The sequence below is a fragment of the Cupressus sempervirens genome, chromosome 4 (assembly GCF_028749045.1).
Source record: "Cupressus sempervirens isolate cs-2001-9-10 chromosome 4, ASM2874904v1, whole genome shotgun sequence".
Taxonomy (NCBI): Eukaryota; Viridiplantae; Streptophyta; class Pinopsida; order Cupressales; family Cupressaceae; genus Cupressus; species Cupressus sempervirens.
In genome coordinates this window covers 780,208,095-780,226,353 of record NC_143121.1, presented here as the reverse complement: position 1 = coordinate 780,226,353, position 18,259 = coordinate 780,208,095, and positions in this window count along the sequence as shown.

Below are 18,259 nucleotides of genomic sequence, written 5' to 3'. Positions count from 1 at the left end.
GAAATTTGACACACTGATGGTAAGTGGATGGAACGGCTTTCATGGCATGAATCCATGGGCGACCGAGGAGGATGTTGAATGGTAGGTTTAGATCAATAACATGGCAGAGTGTTTCTTGGATGACTAGCCCAACCTTGATTGGCAGCAAAATAGTTCCTTCTGTGGTTCTTTCCAAGTTGTCATAAGGTTTGATGGTGATAACCTCACTGATAATATCTGCCTCAGTATACCCAGCTTGTTTTATGAATTTTAGGGTGCAAATATTCAAGGCTGATCCATTATCTATCATTACTCTTTTCACGGCAAAATTGGATACCATGATGGCTATGCGAAGCGAAAGGCTGTGACCTGGCTCGACCACGGGTATGTTGGTGGGTTTGAACGATAGGCCACATGAGGATGAAAGGTGTCCAACAAGATTACGAAAATCAGTAGCATTGATATCAGAAGGGACATGGGATTCTATGAGAGCACTGTCAAGGATGTTCTTGTACATAGGACCAGTGCGAAGAAGGTCTAAAATGGAGATTTGGGCTGGCATGTTCCCAAGGTGTTCCAAGATATTGTACTGGATTTTTGATGGAGCTGATGGTGCTGGTGAAACGGGTGGGCCTACGATGTTAAATTGGGCTCTTCGAGTGGTGACTACACACTCATTGTTTGGTCCTTGGATATTGATAACATTGATAGAAGGCTCTTTCTCAGATATGCAACCTATAAGGCTACCATAGTCTATATAGGATGAAGTGTGGTCATTGTTCTTCCCATGCTGTTGGTTTGGCTGACGGTTGTTGGTGTTGTTGTTGTTGGTTTGGATAGGTGCTTTTCCAGGATTTTGATTGTTGTGAGGAGGAAAAGCATTTTGATAGATCTGTAAGCCTGCATTGGGAGAGGTTTGGGCACCAACAGTGATTTCCTTCCGATCAATGAGGTCCTGCACATAGTCTTTTAGTTTCATGCATCTGAGGGTAGTGTGACCTTTTACCCTATGAAATTTGTAGTACTCATTGTCTTTGTACCATGCAGCTTTGGATTGGCTTGGGTCAATTTGCTGGGTAGGAGGAAATTTGATGAGGTTTTCCTTGACTAATTTCTCAAAAATGACATCCAATGGCTCACCAAGGGGTGTATAGTTTCTAGGTGTAGGTTGGAATCAGGGCTTTTGTCCTGTAGCTACATTGATGGCATTAGCTTGCTGCTAGACCCTTGAAAGTTTGGTCTTGGATTGTGGTTTTAATAGTTGTGGTTATTCTATTGTTGGTAGTTGATAGCTTGCTGATTGTTTGGTTGATAGGGTGGGTTGGACTGGTTGTGAGAAGGACCAACAATATTCACATGTTTGGTGTTAGTGATGCCATCTGTTGCAACATGCTTGTTTTTGTTCCAATACCTAGACTTGTCATTGGAATGTGATTGATTTTGGTTGGCTTCCTTGTAAATCTTGACCACACCATCTTTAATGAGTCCTTGCTCAAGGATCATTCCTTTCTCTTTGATATCTTTGTAGGTCTGCAAACAGTTCATGGTCATGTGGTGAGCCAAGCTAGGATGGGCATTATCAATAAACATTTTCACCAAATGGCGCTCTGGCAAGGTGCAAGATATGTGGGTGGTAAGGGTTTGCCATCTTTGCAGATATTTGGGAAGGCTTTCTCCACCTTTTTGCTTGGTGTGGACAAGATCAACTACTGATAGCTTTGTTTCAACAAGATGGGCATATTGGGCTATAAATGCCTCAGATAATTTAGCAAAATTTTTAATTGTGCCGTAGGGGATTCTATAAAACCATTCCAGAGCTGGTCCAGCCAAGCTTTTGGGAAAGAGATGCAAGAGGAAGACATCATCGTATGCCACTTCTTGGTAGTGCATGTAAAATTCTTTGATATGTGTGACAAGGTCTCCTTTTCCTCTAAATTTGTCGAATTTGGGTGTCTCAAAATGCTTGGGGAATGGTGTCATGGTAATGGCTCTGTCAAATGGGTAAGGGCACACATTCTCAAACTTGAAAGTTTTTGGACCATTTCCCTCTTGGATGTTCTTCAAAGCTATTTTCATGGCTTCCCATTCTGAATTAATGGGTGATGGCTGGGGTGCCACCAATGTATGAGTGCCTTGAGGTAGGTATGCACTAGATAGGGCCACTGAATATGGATGGTTGTGATGGATTTGCTGATAGGGATTGTACATTGTTTGGGTAGCTGCATGATGGATGACGGTTTGCTGAGGGGGAGGTGGCGCATAGTGTTGCATGTGCTGCGAGGCTTGCTATTGATATGGGATTTGAGGTTGGGATTGAGGAACATAAGCTGGCTGTGGGATAAATGAATTGCTTTGTGGAGGTAAGGTATAAGATGGTTGTGAAGCTTGGGGAAAGGATCGGGGGGCTTGTGCGATTTGACCAAGGTATGTGGGCTGCGCCCCCATTTGGGATGGTACCTACAAATAATTGGTGGTTGGCTGGATTGGTGGGTTACCTCCTAGAAGTGGCATTGAAAAGTAGTTGGTAATAGGAGGTAATGGATTAGTTGGTGGTGGAGGTGGTGGGAATTGAAAGCTAGGAAATGGAATTGATGGGGTTTGATAGCTTGGTGGCTAGATTTGGAAGCTTGGTAGAGTGGTGGTGGGAGCTTGGGTCACTTGAGAGTTGGGCAGAACATTGGTAGTAGCTTGTGGGGTTTGATAGCTTTGTGGAGTGAGGGTAGTAGCTTGTGGATTTGTGGCTGATGGCACTGAGCTCCCAAGACCTAATGGAAATGATGGGATTGTGCTTTGGGCTGTGGTGAACAAGCTGGGGGTGATGAAAGGTTGATTACTTGGCCCCATGGGCGGCATCCCTGTTGTATATTGCTGAGGTTGGCCAAAGATGCTAGCACTGATTTGGGAGATGGATGGATTTGGAAGGCTGGGTTGGGGAGCAGCAGCAGCAATAGTGAAGGGTATGAACGGTGAGGTGTTTTGGGTAAAGGGGGTTTGGAGTGGAGAGGTATGAACCAAGGATGGAGTGGTGGTGGCTGGGTTGGCTTGCAGCATGGAGATTTCAACTTGGGTGGATGATGGTATGTTTGGGTCCGTTGGATCATATGGATTGGTTGGAGGCTCTTCTTTTGGCATATATTGAGGATAATTTGGATCATAAGAACCTATGGGTGGTGGCAGCTGCCCAAACAATGGGTGAGATGGATCTGATAATGGAGGGGGTCTTCCAAAGTCAAAGGTTCCTACATTGTCCCTTTGAAAATTAGCCATGATTGTCTCTTTGTTCTTGTCTATAATGGCGTTTACCAATACTGCATTTCCTGGTTGGTTCGTGAAAGCTTCAATGTCAGTAGATGATGGCATAGCTTTCTCTGGGCTAAAGGATGGCTGAGTGCTCAAGGGGGGTGAGGTTGTTCGATCCAAATGATAGGGCTCCATTATTTCTTTCTTCTTGGCTAAGCTAGTGACGGGTGGCATGAAAAATGCTCCTAGGGATGAGATGCAACAAATGTTGGTGGATGCAAAAGGGAGGAAGGCTTTTCTATGCAAATGATTTCCTAGGTTGAGGCAAAGCTATATGACAAAACCTAAGGAGGATTGGGTTGGGGATTCTAACTTCAAAGATATGTTGCCAAAGCACAAAAGGTCTGCTTTCCTATGTGCAAGCTTGGTGGTGATTGTGTCAACTTAAGGATAGACTGATCATCCTTTAGGAAGAACACGAGATTGACCACTTGTGGATCCCAACCTTTAGCTCAAGGTGATGAGGGATAACAAGTGGCAAAGCTAGATTACCCTAGACAAAGCTTTGTCAAAGGGATAACCTTGGTGAGATTGGTGGTTTTGAAAGATTTTAGGAATGGCAAACTTTTAGCAAGGTGACAACAATTTTTGAAGGTTTGGATGTGAAGATTTTGGATTGCTGGCTAGATGGTTTGGTCCTAAATGAGATGGATGAGTCAATAATGCTTAAGGGGATAACCTAAGATGGCTGGCTTTTCTACAAAGATGACTCTAAAGTGAAGCTTATCCAAGAAGATGTGGAGAAACAAGGGGGTCTAATCATAGAAATCATGCCTGGTTGGTAAGGCATAAGCAGGATTGACTCCTGGATTTTGGCTAAATTTGATGGTGCGCTCTAACCAGGCCTCTTGAAGGGCTTCGTCAGCAGTTTTGTCCTCTACTTTGTGGAGTTTGGCAATTCGAGGACTTGGTGTTAGTTCCTTTCTCTTGGCTGAAAGTTCTTGGTATGCCTGAGATGGCTTGAGTTTAACTTTGTGAAACTTTTGTTTGGGTTTGGGTTGCTCTGACATCAATTCCTGAATCTGCTTAGCTTTGAGAGATCTTGGTTGTTTTTCTTCAACTTGTTCAACTTTTGGAATAGACAGTGACTATGCTAAGTGTACCCTAAGCTAGGATTGACCAAGTTTGGAAAACATGCATTCAATAAGTAAAAGACCAAGCAATAGATAGAAACAACCAAATAGAAGTTTTGATTCTCAGAATGTGATACTTGCACCAAGGAGTGTGTATGTTTTACAAATATTTCGATCAATCACTTCAAACACATTAACATCTTAGATGGTTGTCTACAAGGCCGACAGTTGGTTTAGCTAGGGAGTCCTCGATATACCCAAGGTACATGAGGCCCAAATCCATAGATGAAACCAAAAAGATGTCACACAGCCGAGAGGAGCGGTAACCCACTTCTCCTCTTTCACTTCTCAAGGGTATAAAGTTCCTTGAGGCTTAGCTCGAGTGACAAAATCTTGATCCCAAGAGAGGTGTCTTTCGATTCACCTCCCGATTCTTATACTCTGCTGGAAGGCTGGAGTTGAGGTCGTCCAAGGGGTGATGAAATCTCCAAGTAGGCCTCCTAAAAAGAAACAAGGTTTTGGATCCTAATCTTATGCACCCAAGATGGCCTCGAAAGACAACAAGGAGAGAGAAGAATTGGATGACCTTGGGCTAAAAAATACGCTTGTTCTTTTTACCAATTGACTCTTATGTGTGTTGATCTAGACTTTGCAAGAACTCATGTTTAAGAGACAATGTTCAATTCCAACTTTGAAATGCGCCAACAAAGAAAAATCAAGCGAAGAATGAATACAAGAAGAAGAGTTAGGGTCAACAAAAAAATAAACCCGCGCGCCTGGAGGCCCTCTACATCAAGTATCGATTAATTTTCTTTAAGGCATTCAAGAGTTGGTGTGATTTTGTTTCTAAGCCCAAAACAAAGATGTGTGAGATTCGATTTCAAGCGCACACCCGGAGGCCCTCCACGTCAATAGTTGTTCAATTTTAGTGCCCAAAATTGAAGTGTGATCGATTTAGTCTAGAGTTTTGGTCATTTAAGAATTTTGATAAAGTTAAAGCAAATGTTCAAAGACCAAGTGAGTGAGTTAGATTGTGGAACATTTAACACCTTTTTCAAGTAAACCCATCCCCATAAATGGCGCTGAGATTGCAACCAATGGTTGAATTGATGGGTGATTAGAAAAGAGGTGAGTCCAAGGAACTACTCAAATTGATTTTTGCAAATTTGTATTTAACTTAACAAAGTTTCTTAAATGTCCAAAAATCAAACTTTACCTAAAATGCATGTGGAAAAGAGATTTGTTTTGTTCAATTTTAAAAGTTCCAAATGAAGTGTTTGATATTGCAATGGTTAATTGATCCTTGGCATTCAAGATTGGATTTGTTGTTTTAATCATGCATTCAAGAAAAATTCGATTTTAATCCATGGCATTCAAGAGTGTGTTTAGCAACATGCATTCAAAGAGAAGTGATTAAACATTCAAGTTTTTTCCTTTGAGCATTCAAGATTGAGATTTTGTGTGTTGTTTTAAGAACTTTGAAGTGCTTTGTTTTGACCTTAGATCATTCAAGATTGTTTTGGACTCAAAAGTGAAAATGACTCTTTGGACTTTGGTTTTCATTCAAGATTTTGTGTTCTAGTTTGCATATTTTAAGCCCAAAAATGATATTCCTAGATTGTTTTGATGCATGAAAAACCTAAGAAACATTCAAGATTTTGCAACAAGACATTTGTTTGGAATAAATAACAAAGCTTTTAGGACAATTTTTGGCAACCATTTAGGACTTTTAGTTTTCATGAGATTTTTAAAAGAACTTTAAAATATTTGCAAATGAGGTTCATTTTATCTTTGATTGATGCTTTGAGTTTGATTTAGATTTTAGTGTGCACTTAGTGTTGATTTTGAACCTTTTGAAATGGAAACTTGAAGTTCTTTTTAAATTTCCAAAAATGAAGTGTTTCTAACTTTGCATGAATGCATCTAAAACCTTGATGTTGCAAGGATGCAAATGATTGAATTGGTTTAGTTTCACTTGTTAAAAGGCTTTTTTTCTTTTGCAAATTTTTAGTTTTTAAATGGATTTAAGTATGATTTGGGGGTTCATTTTAAGCACTAAAAAGAAGTGTGTATGATTTTGCTTCTTTAAAAAAAATGGCCAAGATCTCCCACAAGAAGAAGAAGAAGTAGATGGAATAAGAAGAATATAGACAAGAAGAGGAAGAAGAATTCCAAGTGCTTTGTCCACCTATAAGCTTGAAAAATCTGCAAACACTATGAGATAGATTATGAGTTCCTTTGTCTTTTTCATGCTCATGTGGACCTACAAAACCAATTTATACAATCCTACCAATCACAAAAATAAACAAAATTAGCCAAAATTAGCAAATGACATACAAAACTTGACTAAAAAAGCTAATGAAGATGACCCATGCGGGGTCCCACCGGGCGTGCCAAAATGTATATGAGCAATGTTAGTATGCTAATAGAAACCAAATTTAAATAAAGCTTCTACAAACTAAACAAAATTCATAAATTTCAAGATAAACTAAGATGAGCTCTCAATTGAGAATATGAGCCATTAATGGGCTCTCTCAATGAGAAGCTCTCTTGTTGGGTAGCTTTGTCTAAATAGATAGGATGTATGCTCAAGCTTTATGCTTCAAAAAAGGCTTCAAATGGAGTTGGAATTTGGGTGTGAGTGTATGGTTTTGATGTAAAATGGCTTCTTAAAATGACATTATGACTTTACTTCATGGATTGTGTTGTTTTGCAAAGGGGAAGGATCCAATTTATAGGCAAGAGGCTTGAGGGATTGAGGGCTAAGATGCAAGGATGGGAAAAAGCTCATGGAGGGCTCAACTTGCATGAGAGGAGAGCACGTGGATTGTGCTTCCTTACAGCCAATCAGGGAGTGACACATGTCATAGGGTGAGAGGATGGAGGAAAGGGGAAGGATGAGTCAACAAAGGGGGCTCAAGGGATAAAATCTTCATAAAGACCCTCATAATGGCTTGTAAGAGCAATAAAAGGGCTTAGAAGAGTCATTTATGGCCTAGTGGGCTTCATAAAGTTTTATGGTTGAGATATTTTAAGGGAGATGAGAGCAATTTCGACTTGGGCTTGATTAGGAGGGTTTTAAGCTTGCTTAGGATTGTGCAAATGATTAGAGGATGAATTAGGATGGTTTAGAATTAGCTTAGGGATAGGCAAGTGGATGGCATTTAATGAGGGTGGGTGAAGGAGGAGATATTTGTTAACTTTGGCTTGGGTTAGTAAGTCTTAACCCATGTTTAGAGAATGTGACAAGGTTAGGAGGGGATTAGGATTAGGTTTAAAGACATCTTCTAGAAGAGTCTAGACTTTGGATGAGGATAAAGACTTTCTAGAATAGTCTAGAATTTCCTAGGATGAGGATGAAGACTTTCTAGAAGAGTCTAGAACTTCTTAGGATGAGGATAAATTAGATTTTTAGGAAATAAATAAAGTTTTATTTATTTCAAGGGTTTGGGTTGAGGAGATATTTATTAAAACTTTTTTAATAAACATGAGGATTAATATTTAATCTTAATTAAATATTTTGAGTTGGGATTAGGGGTAGGAAATGATGGGATTAGTCTTTAATCAAAATTAAAGAAGGATTAGAAGATTTTGGAAGAGGTTAGTGGTTTTAAGGAAATTGGCCAAGTTTTGGGCAAAAAATAAATTTTTTATTTATTTTAGATTTTTTGGTCAATTTATTAATTAAATAATTAATAAATAAAAAAATAATGTTAAAATAAGATTTAAACATTTTTGGGAGGGATTCCTTAATTAAATATTTTAAATTAAGATAAAGGGATTTAATGGCATAAAAATAAATAAATTAATTAATTAATAAATGATGATGTCATTAGAAATTTTTCAGAAAATAAAAATACTTTATTTTCTAAAGGTTTTTAGGTGTCTACAAATAGAAGCAAGAAAAAATTATGGAGTTCAAAAAGCCAGAGACATCTTATGGACATGCAAAGAGAAAATTCTATTATGATCCAATAAGTGAATTAAAAAATACAAAGAGGTGAATCCTTATAAAAGGAATCTCGAAACCCTAACTAGGTTTGCACATTATAATTAATATAAAATATTAATTATATGCACCTAAAAGCAAGCTTAAGAACTAGAGTAATAAACCACTTAATTAACTAAATCAAGATTATCTAATTAATAAGTGAAACAAAATAATTACTCTAACACATACTTCAAACACTATACTATTGTTGTTTACAAAGGTTGCGTAAGAGTACTCAATCACAGTAAATCAGACCATTGAATCAGAAGTTAAAATCTACCTAGATTCATTTTGTTATCATGGTATCAGAGCTTGGATGGTAGAACAAGCTTTAATTAGCAGTTGTTGATTCAATACCATTGAAATTTTCTTCTTTCTATAAAAAATCATGGTAAATAATATAAGAGTTGAGGATAGACTAGAAGGTGCCTCTAACTTCATTTCATGGAAAATTTGAATCACATCAATACTTCAAGAACTTGAATTGGAGTCATTTATAGAGGAAAACAATAAATTACCTAAAGATGAATAAGAATTGATAACTTGGAAAAGATGGAATAATAAAGCCATTTTGTTTTATTATGGAGATAAAGATCATATTCTTCCATATATAGTAAAACTTACAACCGCTTATGACGTGTTCAAAATGATTCAAGACACATTTGAGATAAACAATACTATTAGTGTAACTAATTAATTAGTATTACACTTTACTTAAGTCTATTTAGGATAATGCGTTTTTATATTAGTTGTCATGTAGACACTTAGGAATGTCTTGTTGAAAACACAAGAGTTAGCAACTTATTAGAACACATGGTGTCTACAACATCTCTTTATGAGATACACCTATGTAAACTTATCCTCTCATCATTGCACAAACTCCTATGCTTAATGGAGGATAATCCACCTTTGGTGGACATGTCTTGAGTTGTAATCCTTATCTCTTTGTTGACTCTTAGTCATTCTAGTTGCCTTTATATACTGGCACTTCTAGTGTGTATTCATCTCATATCCAATTATCTAATATCCATTATCATCTTGATCATTATTGAGATTCTTATTTGATCATCATTAGTCTCTCTTGTGCTAGTGCTTGAGCTTCTTGATCTTGGCATCATTTTGCCCTAAGGAAAATTCTTACATGGTATCAGAGCTATACTAAATTCTTACATGGTATCAGAGTCATAGGAGTTTCATTACATAGCCATTGGAGAGGTTATTTTTTTAGAGGTCAAGATTGGAGCTTGTTGGTGCAAATTAGATATTGGCATCATATTCAGAAGGTCAAAAAACCACCAAATCGACTTTTGCTTCATCAAAATTGGACATCTAAGGTGAAATCTATAGTCATTTGATTTTTGGAGGTGTAATGGCAGTGATTCAAGAAAAATAATTACAAAGAACAATGATATCTCCCTCATATGAACTCCTTTCGAGCAATTTTTTTTTGTTTTGAGTTACAATTTTGTGATCTACACATTGGTGTAGGTTGTTTGAGATCTTTGTTCCTAAATTTTTCTGCAAATCACAAATCTCAATTTTTGCAACTTCAAAGGCTTTGCACAGGCTCATATAGACACATATTCAGGTGCTATTTTTTTTGAAAGTACATGATTTTCTGGTTTACTTTCTAGATCTGGTATCAGTTTGGAGTAATTTTGAGTAGACATAGTACTTTCAAATTTTGGTCTCATTTTGGCCTATTAGCACTTGTAATTAATTAGATCCTTGAGAGGTCTTGTGCCTTATCTTGTTGAGTCTAATATAGCTCTAGTGCCTTACCTTAAACCTGAACATGAACTCTAGTAACTCTAGTTGTGGTACCTAAAACTCTAGTCGAGATCATACCTCCTAATGCTCCTGTTGCTTCTACTGATCCAGTTCTAGCCACAAATGCTCCTTATTTAGTGCAGGAGGAAACACCATGTCTTCCTATTTTAGCTTCATGGGATGACTTCCTTCTAGACATTGCAGTGTTGTTTGTGGAGTCTTACATTGAAGATGTGGGAGACATTATTGATGATATCCATCTTCTCTTTGTTGAGGAGAATTCTTCTTCACTTGTTGTGAGGGAACACTCTGACCTCAACCACTTGATCTTTCTTTTGAGACTAACATGATTGTGGACACTTCTTTTCAGAAATTGGAGGAGGACTCTTTTACTTCAAAGGAGACATATTAGTCTTTGGAGATTGTATTTCAGTTTCCTCAAACATCATACTTTTGAGGATTCTTCCTACAAGTTAGGGAGCATTCTCTACTACACATATGGCACCACTTCTTCCTACAAGGAAGAACATCATTCAATTTTTATGGTGCAGCTTCTTCAGTCATCAAGGAGCTTCTTTCATGGGTGTGCATTCATCATTGAGGGGAGACTACATTACTTCTCTTCCCATATCTTCCTATAAGGAGGATTCCTTGTCTTTGGAGTTCGATTCACTTTCATACATGGACATGTTACCTTGTTTGCAACCTTCTTTTGGGTATCCACCAGATTGGCTTGTGGCATCTACATTCATCAAGAACTTGTCAACATATGAGCATACTTCAGAGGTAGCATCCATAGCATACTACATATGGATTCCTCATCCATCTTCCTATCCACAATGGGAAGTATAGTTGCACCTATACTTGGTGTATCTTCTTCCTAAAGGGAGAAATGTCATTTGTAGGCATTAGGTACTTTTTTGTCTTCATGACATCCTTGCAAGAGATTATTCAATATGGGGGGATACCATCATGTATTTTTTCTTATGGGGGATATATGATTGTACATGCATGATGTATGGGGGGTCTTGATTACTCCATCCTTGCATGCATCTTGTACTACTTCATCTCTCTTTTTGGAGAAGGTTTTTCTCATGAGGTTTTCCCTCTTTCTCCATTTTCAGAGAGATTGCATTGCATAACATTGTATGTAGAGTATTGCATTTGTACATGGGTACCTAACATGGCTGAGTAGTCAGGACCCACATTGCATCTTGCATTCAGCTTTGTGAGATTAATAAGTTGCACTTAAGTGGGGGTGTTAGTGTAAATAATTAATTATTATTACAATTTACTTAAGTTTACTTAGGATAATATATTTTTATATTAGTTGTCATGTAGACACTTAGGAATATGCATAGACATATGAGTTGTCTTGTTGACAATATAGGAGTTAGCAACTTATTAGAGCACATGGTGTCTACAACATCTCTTTATGAGATACACCTATGTAAATTTATCCTCTCATCATCGCACAAACTCTTGTGCTCAATGGAGGATATTCCACCTTTGGTGGGCATGTGCTGAGTTGTAATCCTTATCTCTTTTCTGACTCCTAGTCATTCTAGTTGCCTTAATATACAGGCACTTCTAGTGTGTATTCATCTCATATCCAATTATATCATATCCATTATCATCTTGATCATAATTGTGATTCTTATTTGATCATCATTAGTCTCTCTTGTGCTAGTGCTTGAGCTTCTTGATCTTGGCATCAGCTTGCCCTAAGGAAATTTTTTACAAATACAAGTATATTGCTTACATTAAAGAAACAACTCCTAAACATCAAGATGGACAAAGGAGATACAATCACCTCCTACTTCTCCAAAATCTTTGAATTAAGAGATCAACACTCTACCATTGGAAACAATGTTGAAGATGTTGAACTATCTCTAATAGCTCTTAGAGGATGACCAACATCAAGGGAATAATCTATTCAATGTATCAGTCATCCATCTATACCCAAATTTGAGCAACTCAAAAAAGAATGTACCCAAGAAGAGGCTCAATTAATCTCAAGAGGTATCATCTGGAAGAGATTCAAGCATTGCATATAAATTCAAGCAATGAAAAGGGAAAATTCAAAAGGAATAGAGGAAAGAAAAATTAAATCTTTGAATTAAGAGATCAACACTCTACCATTGGAAACAATGTTGAAGATGTTGAACTATCTCTAATAGCTCTCAGAGGATGACCAACATCATGGGAATAATCTATTCAATGTATTAGTCATCCATCTATACCCAAATTTGAGCAACTCAAAAAAGAATGTACCCAAGAAGAGGCTCAATTAATCTCAAAAGGTATCATCTGGAAGAGATTCAAGCATTGCATATAAAAGGGAAAATTCAAAAGGAAGAGAGGAAAGAAAAATTAAATCTTTGAATTAAGAGATCAACACTCTACCATTGGAAACAATGTTGAAGATGTTGAACTATCTCTAATAGCTCTTAGAGGATGACCAATAACATGGGAATAATCTATTCAATGTATCAGTCAGTCATCCATCTATACCCAAATTTGAGCAACTCAAAAAAGAATGTACCCAAGAAGAGGCTCAATTAATCTAAAGAGGTATCCTCTGGAAGAGATTCGAGCATTGCATATAAATTCAAGCAATAAAAAGGGAAAATTCAAAAGGAAGAGGGGAAATAAAAATTATAAGAAAAGAGACCTGTCAAAAGTTCAATGTTATAAGTGTGACAAGTTTGAACATACTCACATGTATTGTCCAGAAAGGAAGAAAAATCTTGTCAACATGGCTAAAGTCAAGGAAGTCAAAGATAATAATGAAAAATATTCATTATTCTACCTTGCCCTATCTAGTGAGATAAACCCCAATAAAAACTCTTGGATAGTTGATAGTAGAGCTTCCACACATATAATTGGATTTAAAGATGAATTTGAGACTTTTGAAGAATATTCAACTGAAGAAGTGACATTAGGTGACAACTCCACTTACCCTATGAAATGAATTGGGACATGTTTAGTACATCTAAGTATCAGAGTTAACTTGCACCTAAAAGATGTTGTATTTGTTCCTGGAATCAAAAGGAACTTTATCTCTATATCTCGTCTAGCAAATCAAGAATATATAATTGTTTTTCAAGAAAACAAAGTGTTGTGTTGGATGAAGAATTCAAACATTAAAAGTAATATTTCTATTAAAGTTAGAGAAGGAAGTTTATACAAACTTTGTAATTGTACAAATCTAGCACTAAATCATGAAACTGGAAAGAAAAATGAGATTTGGCATAGGAGACTAGGGCATTTAAACTTTAGAGCATTACCTTCTATAAAGAAAATTGTAAAAGGTCCACCCAACCTTAAACCTGAACATGAAGGAATATGTAAAGGATGTGGATTAAGAAAGAACCTAAAACTCCTTTCCATTCCAGTGAACATAAATCTAAGAGTATTCTTAAACTCATTCATATTGACCTATGTGTACCCATGTTAGTACCTTCATTAGGAGGATTTTCATACTACATCATCTTTGTAGATGACTATTCTAGGAAAACCTGGATATAATTTCTTAAATTAAAAGAATCAAATGAAGTCTTACTTAAATTTATAGAATTCAGAGCTTTAGTTGAAAACCAAACTAGAAAGAAGATCAAAATTTTAAGATCCACTAATGGAGGAGAATATATCTCTAAGAACTTCAAAGATTTATGTATATCTATTGGGATTAAGAGGGAGTATATTGTACCATATAACCCTCAACAAAATGCAATAACAAAAAGAAAAAATATAACTATCATTGAAGTAACTAAAGCAATGATGCACGATCAAAATCTACATACATCATTCTCGTACGAAGCATCTAATACTGTTGTATATATTCAAAATAGATGTCCTCATGCAATTCTAGAAAACATAACTCCTGAAGAAGTTTTCTTAGTGAACAAGCTTGACCTAAGTCATCTTCAAATCTTTGGTTGTCCAGTATATATCCTCATTCCTAAGGAGAAAATAGCTAAACTAGAGTATCAAGGAAGAAAGGAAAATTTGTTGGCTAGAGTGGTTTTTTAAAATCCTATAGAGTATAGGTGCTAGGATCGAGAACAATTGAAATCAGTAGAGATGTCACGTTTGACGAAGATACTGCATTCAAAACTTCTAAAGATATAGAAGAACCTAATGATGATTCCATTCTTGATAATGATGAAATTTCTATAATTGAGAGGGACAGTGACATAGAAGATAATAGACCTACTACATCTAATCCTAAAGAAAATTCAAATCCACTTAACAAGAAAAGACCCTTATGAGCAAGAAAAATGTATGAAGAAAACAATATGGTACTTGATGAAGTACTTAGAGAAACCAAGATGACTAGAAATCATTCATGTTATGTTACCCACATAAATGGATATACTAAATCTAACCTTCTGATGTTGAAGAGGCTCTAAAAAATCAAGCCTAGAAAGATGTCATGATTGAGAAATATCAACCTATTATAAAAAATAATGTTTGGGATATTGTGCCAAGACCCAAAGACAAATATGTTGTCTCCTCTAGATGGTTATTCAAAATCAAGCAGGCACCTGATGACAGTACTAAGAAACACAAAGCCAGATTTGTGGCCAGACGATTCTCACAAAAGGAAGGGATCAACTATGATGGAACTTTTGCTCTAGTTGCCCGGTACAAATCTATCAAAAGAATACTTGCAATAGTTGCATCCAAAGGTTGGAAGGTACATCAGATGTATGTAAAGACGACATTCTTGAATGGAGTTATTAATGAAGAAGTATACTTGGATTAGCCAAAAGGGTTTTTTTATCCACAAGAAAGAGTCACATGTATGCAAACTAAAGAAAGCTCTTTACGGTCTTAAACAAGCACCAAGGGCCTGGTATGCAAGAATAGATAACTACCTTACCAAACTAGGGTACTCAAGAAATGAAATAGATCCAAATATATACTTCAAGAAATTAGAGGGAGATATGTTAATACTAGTTCTCTATATTGATGATCTTCTAATTACAAGTGAAGAGCATCTCATTATCAAAAGTAAGCAAGACCTCATAACTGAATTTGAATTGAAATATTTAGGGCTTCTACACTACTTCTTGGGATTAGAAGTAAGACATAAGAGATAATACATTTTCCTAAATCAAGAGAAATATACCTCTAACATATTGAATAGATTTGGCATGATGGACTGCAAAGCACTCTCCATAACTATGGAGACAAACCTCCATAGACTCAAAGCTAAAGCACACGAGTCTGAGGCCGTTGATCTTACATATTATAGGCAAATAATCATATCATTAATGTACTTAGTAAACACTCATCCGAACATTTTTTATGCCACAAATGCACTAAGTCAGTTTATGTGTGAACCCAATAAGGTTCACCTCATGGCAGAAAAACACATCTTGAGGTACTTACAAGGCACTATTAGACTTGGGCTGAAATATGAAAGAGTTGAGTTACAGCTTCATGATTATTTAGATTTTGATTGGGCTGGATGTTTGACTAATTGAAAGAGCACTGCAGGATGATGTTTTAGCATTGGTTCTACAATGATATCCTAGTTTAGCAAGAAGCAATCATCTGTTGCTCTAAGTAGTTGCGTCCATGGCAGCTCGAGAAGCAGTGTGGTTAAGGAAGTTACTAGTTGGGATATTGGAAAGCCTCTAAAACCTACAATTATTCATTGTGATAATCAAATTTGTATCAAAATCTCAGTGAATCTAGTCTTCCACAACAAACCCAAACATATAGAGATACATGTTCACTACATTAGAGAAATGGTAGATAGAGGTGTTGTCAAGTTGGAATACATTAGCACTAAAGAAAAATATGCCGACATATTTACTGAACCTTTTGCTAAGGTGAAAGTAAACTATTTAAGAGGAAAACTTGGCATGGTAACATTGTGATTGTTATTGTAAATTCCTAAGACTAACAATCTCAGTTTATTTTGTGATATGCCAGTGTGTGTTGTCTTGAATTTAGAGTTACTATTGTGCACATGTGTTTATTTGTGGAAAGATGACGATCTTTCATTTTATGGGATGTTAGGTCTCTATTGTAAGGTGATAACCTCAACAATATATATTTGACTTGTTTTCATAGGCTTTATTAAATTGTTGTCCCAAAGTATGTCGAATCATGTGATAACAAAGATATCATGATTGACTTAAAATTCTTTTGTCCCATAATGAGCTGGAGATCATGATATCACGTGTGTTCATTTTTTTTTGTCATATTGTTGATTCTGGGCTATGTTAGAAACTATGATGATAAAAGCGTGATAGATAATGATTCTATCCAAGTTGTTGTTTGATAGACTATACTTAGTATTGTCTTGGAATGTGTCAGAAATCAAATAACTAACATCCTTCTAGGATGTATGTGTTGATAAGCATCTTATTGATAAAATTGATAAGAGTCTAAGACCGCCATCTTGTGAGATAATCATATCCTCCCTCGCTAAGAGGGAGTGTTGAATGTATAACACCAGTCGAATATTTTGACTAGTTAATACTCAAAATATTGACACACACACACACACACATGTGTGTATACATACATACATACATACATGTTAGTATCAAATGATTATTCAAGATGGTTCAATCTAATCTTGGTAGTGTTTGATCCAAGATGCAAAGTGATCTATTGTGTATTCGATTTGTGCATAATCATGACTAAGATCATGTTCGATCTGTGAACTTCCTTGTGTATATATTGCTATCGTGAGCAATGGAAATTAGGCTCATTCTGTATAACATCAACGATCATGATTATGATAACAATTTGTTAACTATGTTTTGGAAAGGGGAACATCATGTAAAGACACGACCCTACGTGTCCAAGGGACATGTAGAGTCATGTCTCTACATGAGACTCTTCTTTCAACATTTATATATGTTGATTTTGTGGATTATGTCGTGAGCAATGGAAATTGGGCTTATTCTGTATAATATCAACGATCATAATTATGATAACAATTTGTTAACTATGTTTTGGAAAGGGGCACATCATGTAAAGCAATGAACCTACGTGTCTAAGGGACATGCAAAGTCATGTCTCTACATGAGACTATCCTTTCAGCATTTATATATGTTGAGTTAATACACACATATTATTACTAGTGATCTACATATGAGATACCTGCAATAAACAAAGAACAATATCACTATTATTCATTGCTTAGTTTCAATGCAAGAGTAATATATCAAAATAATCTTGAAGCACTCCATACTTCATCCACTTTACTATTGCTGATTAGAAAGGTTGTGTAAGAGTACTCAATCATAGTAAATCAGACCATTGAATTAGAAGTTAAACTCTACCTAGATTCATTTACTTATCAGATCTAGGGTTTCCCTAGTTAACAAATCCGGTGTTATTGTGTATGGTTATTCTTCTATGGTTGTTGCATATTTTGATTACATGTAAATGATTTGCTAAAGTTATTATAAGTTGTTTTAAGAACATAATTGACCGCCTCCCTGCAAACAACACACCCCCCCCCCCCCCCCCCCCCCCCCCCCCCCAAATTTATATTGGTGAACTTTACTTTCTAACATATCCTTGGGTCAAACTTACATGGAAACTCACTTTCTTATAGCGAAGGTTTTAGGACTATGTGAACATGCTTTTATCAAGGTGCCCAAAATGCTCCCAAAAAGGCAAGGTCAATACTTGAGCACTAAGTCATGTTTGTCATGATTTATTGCTTTTTTTTGGACATCATAAAATTATGGATACTCTTCATAAATACTAAGAACCATAAAGTCACAACTATATGTGTAATGTTAATAAAAATATTGGACATTAAATCAACAAATACTATAATTGTTTATATTAGAATGTGCTCCAATACCAAATTCCTTTCCTAATTACCACTTTTTCTCCTTTTAGAAATTGAAAAATAAAAAATCTTTCCTTCACCTCCTTTTCTTGTGGTGAAGTTGAATGATTATAAATGAGCCTACCAGGGATCAAGTTTTGTTGAGTGCGTGCCTCTGACATCATAAGGGATGAGGCTAGGATCATGTTTTGAGCAGATTTTGGCAGAATGGATATCCTTTAGTCCTTCATTCTTAACTAAAAAGATTCTCCTAACCTTGCAAAAGAGACAAACAGTTACCCAGGTCACCAATGCTATAGAGTGAATATAATA